This window comes from Pristiophorus japonicus, unplaced genomic scaffold (genome assembly GCF_044704955.1).
Source record: "Pristiophorus japonicus isolate sPriJap1 unplaced genomic scaffold, sPriJap1.hap1 HAP1_SCAFFOLD_312, whole genome shotgun sequence".
NCBI classification, from domain to species: domain Eukaryota; kingdom Metazoa; phylum Chordata; class Chondrichthyes; family Pristiophoridae; genus Pristiophorus; species Pristiophorus japonicus.
Window position 1 is genome coordinate 435039 of NW_027252911.1, and position 12522 is coordinate 447560.

The 12522-nt window shown below is 43.7% G+C and overlaps 1 non-coding gene across 1 annotated transcript; it reads left to right on the forward strand.

Annotated features, from left to right (window-relative positions):
- The first annotated feature begins 5282 nt into the window (after positions 1-5282).
- trnas-uga (transfer RNA serine (anticodon UGA)) lies at positions 5283-5353 on the forward strand. Its single transcript has one exon. It is a non-coding gene; the product is annotated as a tRNA-Ser (tRNA).
- Positions 5354-12522: the final 7169 nt, after the last annotated feature.

Sequence of the window (12522 nt, forward strand, 5' to 3'; positions counted from 1 at the left end):
AGATGTCAACAGATACAATATCGTTGCAATTACAGACATATGGTTGCACGGTGACCAGGGTTGGGAACTGAATATCAACCATTATCCGGTATTTAGGAAGGACAGGCAAAAAGGAAGAGCGGGTTGTGTTGCGTTGTTGGTAAGGAATGATATCAGCGCAATAATGAGAAAGGTATTCGGCTCAGAAAGACACGATGTAGATTCAGTTGGATGGCGCTAAGTAGAACGAAGGACCAGAAAAGATTGGTGTGAGTTGTCCATAGGCCTCCAAACAGTTGTGGTAGTGTAGAGGATAACATTAACAGGAAATTAGAGCTGCATGTAACAAGGGTACTACCATCATCGAAGGTGACTTTAAACTACATATAAATTAAAGTAATAATAATGTGGCCGATGAATTCCTGGCGTTTGTACCAGTTGTTTTTTTAGCCCAGTATTTTGCGGAGCCTACTAGGGAACAGAATATCCTAGATTGGGTCTTGTGTAATGAGAAGGGGTTAATTAAAAGTCAAGTTGTCTGGGGTCCTTTAGCGAAGAGTGTCAATAACTCGATTAAACTCGTTATTAAGATGGAAAGTGAAGTAGCCCAATCCGAATCTATGGTCCTAAATCTAAGCTAAAGAATCTACGAATGCATGGGGAATGAATTGCATGGGGTATGATAGATTGGGAAGAGTCAATAAACGTCTTGTTGGTGGATGGGCAAGGACGAACATTTCAGGAACGAGTGTATCAATTGCGGCAGTTATACTTTCCTTTCTGGTGTAAACAAAAAGGATGCTGGCCCAACCATGGTTAACAAAATAAATTAAGGATAGTATTAGATTCAAAGAAGAGTTATACAAAGCTGCCAGAGAAAGTACAACCCTGAGGATGGGGAACAATTTAGAATTCAGCAAAAATGTGCCAAGAGATTGATTGAGAGGCGAGAAATAGAGTATAAGAGTGAACTTGCAAGGAACATAAAAACCGGCTGCAGTAGATTCTACAAGTTCGTAAAAAGGAAAAGATTCGTGAATTTACAATGTGGAACAAGGACATGGCAGAACAATTAAATAAATACTTCGGTTCTGTCTTCACGGAGGACATAAATAACATCCCATAAATGATTGTGAACCAAAGGTCTCGTGAGCAAGAGGAATTAACGGACATGATTATTTGTAAGAAAATAGTGCTGAGGAAACTAATGGGAATGAAGGCCGATAAATCCTCAGGGCCTGATGATCTGCATCCCAGAGTAATAAAAGAGGTTGCAATGGAAATAGTGCATACATTGGTTGACAACTTCCAAACATCTATAGATTATGGAACAGTTCCTGCAGTTTGCACGGTGGCAAATGTAACCCCACTGTTTAAAAATGGAGGAGAGAGAAAATAAGGAACTACAGACTGGTTAGCCGAACACCAGTTGCAGGGAATATGCGAGAATCTATAGTAAAGGATATTATAACGGAACACTAAGATAATACCAAAGGGATTAGACAAAGTCAACATGAATTCATGAAAAGAAAATCATGTTTGACTAACCTACTCGAGTTTTTGAGGATGTAACTGAAAGAAATTTAAGGGAAACCAGTGGATATAGTGTATTTGGATTTTCAGAAGGGCTCTGATAAAGTCCCACGTAAGATGTAGTGTGCAAAATTAAAACATATATGATTGGGAGTAATTTACTAGCATGGATTGAAAATTGCTTAATGGACAGGAAACAGGATCGATGGGCAGAGGGACCTGGTGTCCTTGTAAAATTGTCTATTGAAAGCATACATGCAGGTGCAGCAAGCAGTGAGGAGGCAGATGGTATGTTGGCCTTCATTCCAAGAGGATGTGAGTAAATGAGTAAAGATGTGTTACTACAGTTCTACAGGGCCTTGGTGGGACCGCACCTGGAGTATTGTGTGCAGTCTTGGTTTCGTTACCCAAGAAAGGATATACTTGCCATAGAGGGAGTGCAGCGAAGGTTCAGCAGATGGATTATTGGGATGGCAGGACTGTCGTATGAGCAAAGATGGGGTCGACTCGGCCTGTATTCTGTAGAGTTTAGAATAATGAGAGAGGATCTCATTGAAACGTATACCATTCTGAAAGGTTTGAATAGACTGGATGCGGGGAAGATGATTCACCTGATTGGGAATGTTATAACAAGGGGTCACAGTCTCAGGATACGGGGTAGGAAATTTAGGAAGGAGAAGGCGAGATTTTCTTTTCATTCAGAGAGTGGTGCAGCTGTGGAATTCCCTTCCACAGAAGGCTGTGAATGCCGAGTCACTGAATATATTTAAGAGGGAGATAGATTTCTAGACACAAAAGACATCAAGTGATACGGGGGAAAAGCGTGAATATGGTGTTGAGATAGAGGATTAGGAATGATCATATTAAATGGCGGTGCAGACTCGAAGGCCCGAATGGACTATTACTGCTCCCGTTTTCTATGTTTCTATGTTCTAGGATCTAAATGGACTTATACTCTTCTTGTAGAGCAAGCTCAAGGAACTGATCGGCTTCTGCCTCTCCGAAGGCTCAGATTTGAGACGTTAATGGCCTTCTCCTTTCCCTGTGCAACAATGCGGTGCGGCTGAATGGCCTCCAGCCTTCTGTGTAACAGGAAAGTGTGCCTCCTCGTCATCTATGCAGCAGGTACGAGCGGCCGAAGGCGTTCTACTATTCTTGTATAAAAAGCCCAAGAATCTGAATTACTTCCTCTTGTCCTTTGCAACTGGCTCGAGGGGCGAATGGAACCCTGCTGTCCTTCTGTAACAGGTTCGATGGCTAGCTCTTGTTCCTGTGTAATAGACTCAGGTTCTAAGAGAACTCAATGGAAAAGTGGGTGGTATTGGAGCCACTTGTGTAGCAGGAATTGCAGGGAACGCAGTTTCCCTTCTCTGAAGTATTGATTTGCTGCAAAATGCACTGAGCTGCCGAAGAAACACCAGATCATGACCTAAATTCCGACTAAAATCCGACCTATCCAGACTAATGCCACTTTCCAGCTCTTGGTCCATAGCCTTTTAGGTTACTGGAATTGAAGTGCACATTCAAGGACTTTTAAAAGTCGTGAGAACTTGTGCCTCTAAATCACTTTCAGGAGTGGGTTCCAGACTCTCACCACCCCTGGGTGAAAACAGTGTACCTCAAATTCCGGAAAACCTCCTGCCAATTACTTTAAATCTATGACGCCTGGTTGTTGGCCACTCTGCGAAGGGAAATAGATCCTTTCTATGCACTCGATTTAGGCCACTCATAATTTTATTCACTTCAATACGGACCCCCTTAGCCTCCTCTGTTCCAAAGAAAACAAACCGAGCCGATGCAATATTTACTCAGAGCTAAATTCACCATCCGCCTAAATCTAACCTGTATGCTCACGAGTGCTGTCTGATCATTCCTGTAATGCGGTGACCAGAGAAGCATGCAATAATCTAGCTGTGGCCCAACTACAGTTTTATACATTTGAAGCGTAACTTCCCCGATCTTATATTCTATGGCTCATCCAATGAAGGCATGTATTCCGTGTTGCTTCTCAACATAGAAACATCGAAACTAGATTCAGCAGTACGCCATTCGACACTTCGAGCCTGCACCACCACTCAATAAGATCATGGCAGATCATTCCCTCAGTACCGTTTTCCTATTTCCTCCCTACCTCTTGATCCTTTTAGCCATAAGGGCCACAATAACTTCCTGTTGAATATATCCAATGAACTGGCATCAAGAACTCTTTGCGGCAGGGAATTGCAAAGGTTAACAACTCTCTGATTCTAGACAATTCACGCCTCATACCATCGAAATTACCTTTCCTAAAGTTCAGGTCCCTAGTTTCTGAATTAAATGGGTCACTCTCCATCTTATAAAGAATTCTACCATGTTATGGTCACTCTTCCCCAAGGGGCCTCGCACAACAAGATTGATAATTAGTCCCTTCTCATTACACATCACCTAGTCCACGATGGCCAGCTCTCTAGGTGGTTCCTCGACATATTGGTCTGGAAAACCATCCCTAATATACTCCAGGAAATCGTCCTCCACCGCATTGCTACCAGTTTGGTCAGCCCAATCAATATATAGATTAAAGTCGCCCATGGTAACTGCTGTACCTTTATTGCACACATCCATTATTTCTTGTTTGATGCTGTCCCCAAACTCACTACTACTGTTTGGAGGTCTGTACACAATTCTTACTAGCGTTTTCTGCCATTTGGTATTCTGCAGCTCCCCCCATACCGCTTCCAAATCATCCAAGCTAATGTCGCTCCTTATCATTGCATTAATTTTTTCTTTAACCAGCAACGCCACCCCGCCTCCTTTTCCTTTCTGTCTATACTTCACAAGCATCTTATCGACCTGCCCTGCTACCGTCAAGGATTCTGTGGACATGCACTCCAAGGTCAGTTGCACCTCTACACTCATCAGTGGCCTAACATTTAAGGTTTATTCGCTTTCCCTATAAGCACTCCCCAAATGCATTATCTAACACTTCTTCGGGTTGAATTCCATTAAACCCCTGACAAGTTCTTTGATATCTACCTGCAATGTACAGCTTTCTTCCTCATTATCAAGCATACCTGGTTGATCAATCTTTCAGTCACCAGCGCTTATTTGCATTTAGTGGTTCGGTGTCAAATTTGTATCGCATAATACTCTTGTGAAGTGCCTTGGACATTTCGCTAATTTCAAGATGCTAATTATATATAAGTTGTTGTTGTTGTTTAAAATGTGTGTTACATAACGTTATATAGAGATTGCATCACAGAAAGAGACAATTGCACCTAACTGGTGTTGCGAGAGTTAATGCTGCACACTACGCTACTTCACTTGATCCTATCAGCATATTGTTCTATTGCTTTCTCAGTCATGTGCTTTGGTAATTTCCCTATAAAATGAATCTGTGCCATTCGCCTCAACTACTGCTTATGTAGCATCTTCCACATTCTAACCACTCTTTGGTAAATAAGTTGCTCTTGAATTGTCCACTGAATTAACCGGTGACCGCCTGTTCTGAACTCCTGCACAATAGCAAACATTTTCTCCACATCAACTCGATCAAATACCTTCATAATGTTAAAAATATATCTCACTTGTTTTTCGAGAAAGAAGCTCCCCAGACTGTTCAGTTTTTCCCGAAATGTAAATTCTTTCAGTTCTAACCGAAATTTTTCCTTCTTTGCTGCGAAATTCTGCGATTATGTGATTTAATTTTCACAGATCCAATAGGGCAAGCATGCAGGCGGTCTCTCTGATAAATTGTACCAACGAATCGACTATTAAAGCAGCTCTACTGTGTAGCTGCGATGGCCGAGTGGTTAAGGCATTGGACTTGAAATCCCCTGCGCAGGTTCGAACCCTGCTCGCAGCGATTCTACAAGTGCTGTTTTTTTATCGACTCACGGGGATCTCATTGGAATCTGATCACAATTCCCTCCACTGCCCTTTATTACACTGATTGACGCGAAGCTGTTGTTCAAACTGGAAACATTAATAGTTTATCGGTATTATTTGTTGGTTTGTTGGACACTATCTCCAAAAATCAGTGAGCAATATACACAGTATGAAAAAATGCCTTTTAATAAAGTCAAGTGCATTGTTTGGGAGGAACTCACCTTTAGTTAATGAGTGCGAACGAGGTTTGGTTTTATAAAGATGAACAAGTTTTGCCAAAATGACCACGGCTGCGTTTGACGTTGCAATTTTCTGATTACATCAGTGTTTGCATCAAAGTAGATGCATTATCCATTAAGCGACGTGGCCCCTGCAGTTTGCAGCAGAATAATGTATAGCAAAATTCTAATGGGTCAAAGTGTAATAGAAAGGCAAGCATGAAATCTCGGTGCCGCAATGCAAGGAGGATTCGGAACCCAGGACAGGGCTCTGAGCTAGTTAGAGTGGGTGAGAGCTCAGATCACAGGACCCCAAAAATACAAAAGGCAGGAGGCAACAGAGCAGAGTAGCACTGGGGAAAGTGTAAACGACAAGGTGATAGGAAGGGACAATATGTATGAATATAAAGAGGCTGCAGGAGGTGTCAAAACTAAAAATCCTGATTTAAAAACTAGTATTAAAACACTCTACCTAACCGCACGCAGCTTTTGAAATAAAGCAAATGATTTGACGGCACAAATCATCATAAATGGGTATGATTTGTTGGCCATTACTGAAACGTTGCAGGTTGGCCAGAACAGGGAATTAAACATACAGCGGTATCTGACAATTCGGAAGGATAGACAAGAAGGGAAAGGAGGTGGGGTAGCTCTGTTAATAAAGGATGATATCAGGGCAGGTGTGAGAGACGATATTGGCTCTAATTAACAAAATGTTGAATCATTGTGGGTCGATATTAGAGATAGTAAGGGGAAAAAGTCACTGGAGAGCGTAGTTTATAGGCCCCCAAATAATAGCTTCACGGTGGGGCGGGCAATGACCAAGGGAATAATGGAGGCATGTGAAAAAGGAACGGCAGTAATCATGGGGGATTTTAACCTACATATCGATTGGTCAAATCAAATCGCACTGCGCAGCCTTGAGGAGGAATTCATAGAATACATACGAGATTGTTTCTTAGAACATTATGTTACAGAACGTAAAAGGGAGCAAGCTATCTTAGATCTGGTCCTGTGTAATGAGACAGGAATAATAAACGATCTCCCAGTACAAGATCCTCTCGGAATGACTGATCACATTATGGTTGAATTTGTAATACAGTTTGAGGGTGACGAAGTAGTGTCTCAAACGAGCGTACTATGCTTAACCAAAAGTGACTATAGTGGGATGAGGGCAGAGTTGGCGGACGTAGACTGGAAACACAGACTAAACGGTGGCACAATTGAAGAAGAGTGGAGGACTTTTATGGAGATCTTTCATAGTGCTCAACAAAAATATATTCCAGTGAAAAAGAAGGGCGGTAAGAGAAGGGATAACCAGCCGTGGATAACCAAGGAAATAAAGGAGAGTGTCAAAATAAAAACCAATGCGTATAAGGTGGCTAAGGTTAGTGGGAAATTAGCAGATAGGGAAAATTTTAAACGACAGCAAAGAATGACGAAGAAAGCAATAAAGAAAGGAAAGCTAGATTATGAAGGTAAACTTGCACAAAACATAAAAATAGTTAGTAAAAGCTTTTACCGATATATAAAACGGAAAAGAATGACTACAGTAAATGTTGGTCCCTGAGAAGGTGAGAAGGGGGATTTAATAATGGGAAATGTGGAAATGACTGAGACCTCAAACAATTATATTGCTTCGGTCTTCACAGTGGAACACGCAAAAATCATGCCAAAAATTGCTGGTCACGGGAATGTGGGAAGGAAGGACCTTGAGAGAATCACTATCACTAGGGGGCTAGTGCTGGACAGGCTAATAGGACTCAAGGTAGAAAAGTCCCCTGATTCTGATGACATGCAACCCAGGGTATTAAAAGAGATGGCGGACGTTCTAGCAGATGCTTTCGTTATAATCTACCAAAATTCTCTGGGGAGGTACCAGTGAATTAAAAAGCAGCAAATGTAACGCCTCTGTTTAAAAAAGGGGGCAGACAAAAGGCAGGTAACTATAGGCCGGTTAGTTTAACATCTGTAGTGGGGAAAATGCTTGAAGCTATCATGAAGGAAGAAAGAGCGGGAACCTAGATAGGAATAGTGCAATCAAGCAGACGCAACATGGATTCAGGAAGGGGAAAGTATGTTTAAATAATTTACTGGAATTCTTTGAGGATATAACGGGCATGGTGGATAGAGGTGTACCGATGGATGTGGTGTATTTAGATTTCAAAAGGCTTTCGATAAGGTGCCACACAAAAGGTTACTGCAGAAGATAAAGATACGTGGAGTCATAGGAAATCTATTAGCATGGATAGAGAATTGGCTAACGAACAGAAAGCAGAAAGTCTGGATAAATGGGTCCTTTTCGGGTTGGAAATCGCTGGTTAGTGGTGTGCCACAGGGATCGGTGCTGGGACCACAACTGTTTACAATATACATAGATGACCTGGAAGAGGGGACAGAGTGTCGTGTAACAAAATTTGCAGATAACACAAAGATTAGTGGGAAAGAGGATTGTGTAGAGGACACAGTGAGGCTGCAAAGAGATTTGGATAGGTTAAGCGAATGGGCTAAGGTTTGGCAGATGGAATACAATGTCAGAAAATGTGAGGTCATCCACCTTGGGGAAAAAAAACAGTAAAAAGGAATGTTATTTGAATGGGGAGAAATGACAACATGCTGAGGTGCAGAGGGTCCTGGGGGTCCTTGTGCATGAATCCCAAAATGTTAGTTTGCACGTGCAGCAAGTAATCAGGAAGGCGAATGGAATGTTGGCCTTCATTGCGAGAGGGATGGAGTAGAAAAGCAGGGATGTCCTGCTGCAACTGTATAGGGCATTGTTCAGGACGCACCTGGAGTACTCCGTGCAATTTTGATCACCTTTCCTTAGGAAGGATATACTTGCTTTGAAGGGGGTACAGAGAAGATTTAATAGGCTGATTCAGGAGATGAGAGGGTTACCTTATTATGATAGATTGCGTAGACTGGGTCTTTACTCGTTGGAGTTCAGAAGGATGAGGGGTGATCTGAAAGAAACATTTAAACGAATGAAAGGGAGAGACAAGATAGAGGCAGAAAGGTTGTTTCCACTGGTCGGGGAGACTAGAACTAGGGGCACAGCCTCAAAATAAGGGGGAGCCAATTTAAAACCGAGTTGAGAAGGAATTTGTTCTCCCAGAGGGTTGTGAATCTGTGCACTTCTCTGCCCAAGGAAGCAGTTGAGGTTAGCTCATTGAATGTATTCAAATCACAGATAGATACATTTTTAACTAATAAGGGAATTAGCGGTTACGGGGAGCGGGCGAGTCCGTGGAGCTGAGTCCTCGGCCAGATCAGCCATGATCTTGTTGAATGGTGGATCAGGCTCAAGGGGCTAGATGGCCTACTCCTGTTCCTAATTCTTATGTTCTTATAATGAGGGATTATGCAGTAGAATTGTATTTAGATCAGTTCCATACTTTGCACTACAAACCAATCAGCGGCAGTGAGCCTTTCACTGATTGAAATACGAGAAGTCACAAATCCCCGGAGGATATGGAATTATTCATTTAATGCTGGAAATACTCCGCAGGGCCACCAGCTCTCGGCAGAACTAATGTTTTGCAGCATTGCTTGAATGTATTACAGGTTTGGTGTGAGTTTCGTCCCTGAATGTTTAAGCTGCTCTAAAATACTTGCAGGCCAACCGCACCACCAAAAATAAAATAAATGGCACGTAATGGGTGCGAACTCGCCAATTTGGCGTTAGTAACACCAAGCGCTAACCAAGTGAGGCAACCGGCCTTAATGCTATGTACTTTCTTATGTCACTCTTACATTAAAATGATAGCATTCCTATAGCGACTTTTACCTCAGCACTTCCCAAAGCAGTTCAGAGCAAATTAATTACTTTTAAAATGTGATCACTTTGTAGTGTAGGAAATGCAAAAATGTACAGCATGGAAGTAGGCCCTTTCAGACAATAGTGCCCGAGGAAGCCGATCAAGAGCTTTCCAGCCTAGTTCCCACTTCTCAGCTCTCAGTCCGTCCTATGGGTTACAGCAATTTAAGTGGCATTCAAGTATTTTTAAAATGTGTGAGGATTTCTGCCGCATTGAGGCATTGAGTTTCCGACTACCATGACGCCTTGGGTAAAGACATTTATCCTCACAGCTCGTCTAACCCTCCCCCTAATTCATCATCATAGACAGTCCCTCGGAATCGAGGAAGACTTGCTTCCACTCTTAGCATGTGTTCTTAGATGGCTGTACAGTTCAATACGGGAACCACAGTCTCTGTCACAGGTCAGACAGACCGTCGTTCAGGGAAAGAATGGGCAGGGAGCCTGGTTTACCGCAGCTTCTTCCGCTGCCTGCACCTGATTTCTGCATGCTCTCGGCGACGATACTCGATGAGCTCAGCACGCACCCCCATGCACTTCCTCCACTTAGGGCGATCTATGGCCAAGGACTCCCAGGTCACAGTGGGGATGTCACACTTTATCAGGAAGGCTTTGAGGGTGTCTTTTTAACGTTTCCTCTGTCTGCCTTTGGCTCATTTGCCGTGGACGAGTTCCAAGAAGAGCGCTTGCTCTGGCAGTCTCGTGTGTGGCATATGGCCTGCCCAGCGGAGCTGATCAAGTATGGTAAGTGGTGCAATGCTGGCGATGATGTCTTGGACGAGGACGCGAATGTTTGCGCGTCTGTCCTGCCAGGGGATTTGCACGATCTTGAGGAGACATCGCTGGTGGCATTTTTCCAGCGACTTGAGGTGTTTACTGTACATAGTCCACGTCCCTGAGCCATACAGGAGGGCGGGTATTACTACAGCCTTGTAGACCATGAGCTTGGTGACAGTTTTGAGGCAATCATCTTCAAAGACTCTTTTCCTCAGGCGGCCGAAGGCTGCACTGGCGTACTGCAGGCGGTGTTGGATCTCGTCATCAATGCCTGCTCTTGTTGATAGGAGGCGCCCGAGATAGGGGAATTGGTCCATCCCGAAATTAGTTTAAATCTATTCCTCCTGGTTGTTGACCACTCTGCAAACGGAAACAGGACATTCCTTCCAACTCTATCTAGGGCCGTCATAAAGTTATGCACCTCAATATAGTCTCCACTCAGCCTCCTCTGGTCCAAAGAAAACAGACTCAGCATTTCCAATCTTTCCTCATCACCAAAATTCTCCATTCCAGGCAACTTTTTTTGTAAATCTCCTCAGTACCCTTTCCAGCGTAATCACATCTTTTTTTTGAAATGTGGTGACCAGAACTGCACACAGTACTCCAGCAGCGGCCTAACCAATGTTTTATACAGTCAAGTACAATGTCCTTGCTGTAACTAGCAGAGTTACGGACCGAGAGCTGGTAAGTGGGATTAGGCTGGATAAACTTTTGTTGGCTGGCGCAGATACGATGGTAAGTACTGCAGGAATTCCAATACGGCCAAGTTGATCTCGTGGACTAATTTGATCGCGTAGATGGAGAGGAATTTTAACAGATTAGCCTGGGGGATTTTTCTGCTTTTTTGCTTCTCCCATGCGTTCGCATGGCTCGGGTTGGGGTGGTGTCAATAATTTTTCGGTGCAAGGGTTGTAGAAGTTGTGTGGGGCGGACTTATTGGGCTGGGCGTTCTTTATCTTTCCGCCATTGTCATACTTCACAGGTTCATATGTAGCCTTCAGGGTTGTTGATCAAAGGGCCTTGTGGCTTTTTGTCGGCTGGCATGTATACTATGGGCCGAATTGGCCTCCTTCAGCGCTGTGGATTTCTAGATTTCTATGTACTTTCACAGCCCCAGACTATTCCTTCACAGAGCCAGACAGCTGCAACACATATTCAGACTGCTCTTTCACAGTCCCAGACTCTACCTTCACAGATTCACAATCTTCCGACACAGTACTACAATCTACCTTCACAGATCCAAACTTTTCCTGCACCGACCGAGACAGCGGCTAAACAGAACCATGCAGCTCCCGCACAGAGGGGTACTGATCCTACACCGAGTCAGACATTACTGCACAGATCCATACACTCCTGTGCAGACAGGCAAAGCGCATACACAGCATCAAAATGCTTGTGTACAGACTGACACAGTTCCTTTCAGAGACCCAGCATCACCTACACAGGAGCAAACATGTCCTCATCAGCCGCAGACAACACCAACACATTTCCAGAGAGCTTAGACAGAGACACTGACATTTCCTTCGCGAGAGTAGGCAGCTCCTGTACAGAACCAGGCATGTGCTACACTGAAGCAGGGATTAACAGCACAGGCACAAACTTTCCTGCACAAACCCATACAGCTCAGTTCAGAGACATTGGGACCTCCGAGACAGATTAATTCCCTCCTACATAGACATAGACAGCTCTACCCTGGCCAAGGCATCACCAACACAGATCCAAGAACTCCTACATAGATATAAGCAGTTCTTGCACGGGCGCAGACTGCTCCGACAAAGGACCAGACTGCTCGTTCACCGAGCCAGACAGCTCGCTTCGGAGATGCAGACATCTCATTTAAAGATAAAGACAGCACCGGTACTGAATCAAAAAGCTCAATGCAGAACCACACTGACCCAGGGAGATCAACCAGAGACAGACACACTCCATCACAGATGCAGACTCTCCGGCACAAAAAGAGACAACTCTTGCAGAGACCCAGTCAGCTCCAAACCTGACACATGGAGCTGCAACACAAAGCCCGACGCTCCTACACAAACCCGGACAACACTTCAACAGACACAGTCAGCTCAAATTCTGACACAGGCAGCTGCAACACAGACCCAGACAGCACCTAAAGAGACCCAGAAACTATTACACAGAAACAGAAGGCTCTTACAGTGACACAGACACTCTTACCTATACTCAGAGAGCTTGTCATTGAATCCAATGCATAATGCTGCAGATAACTGAATTAAATAGGCTTACAAAGGACAGCATAGCGTATACTGCCTTTCTGGCTATTCTGACCATGCCAGCGTTTATGTTCCACTCGAATATTCTGGAGTCTTTCTT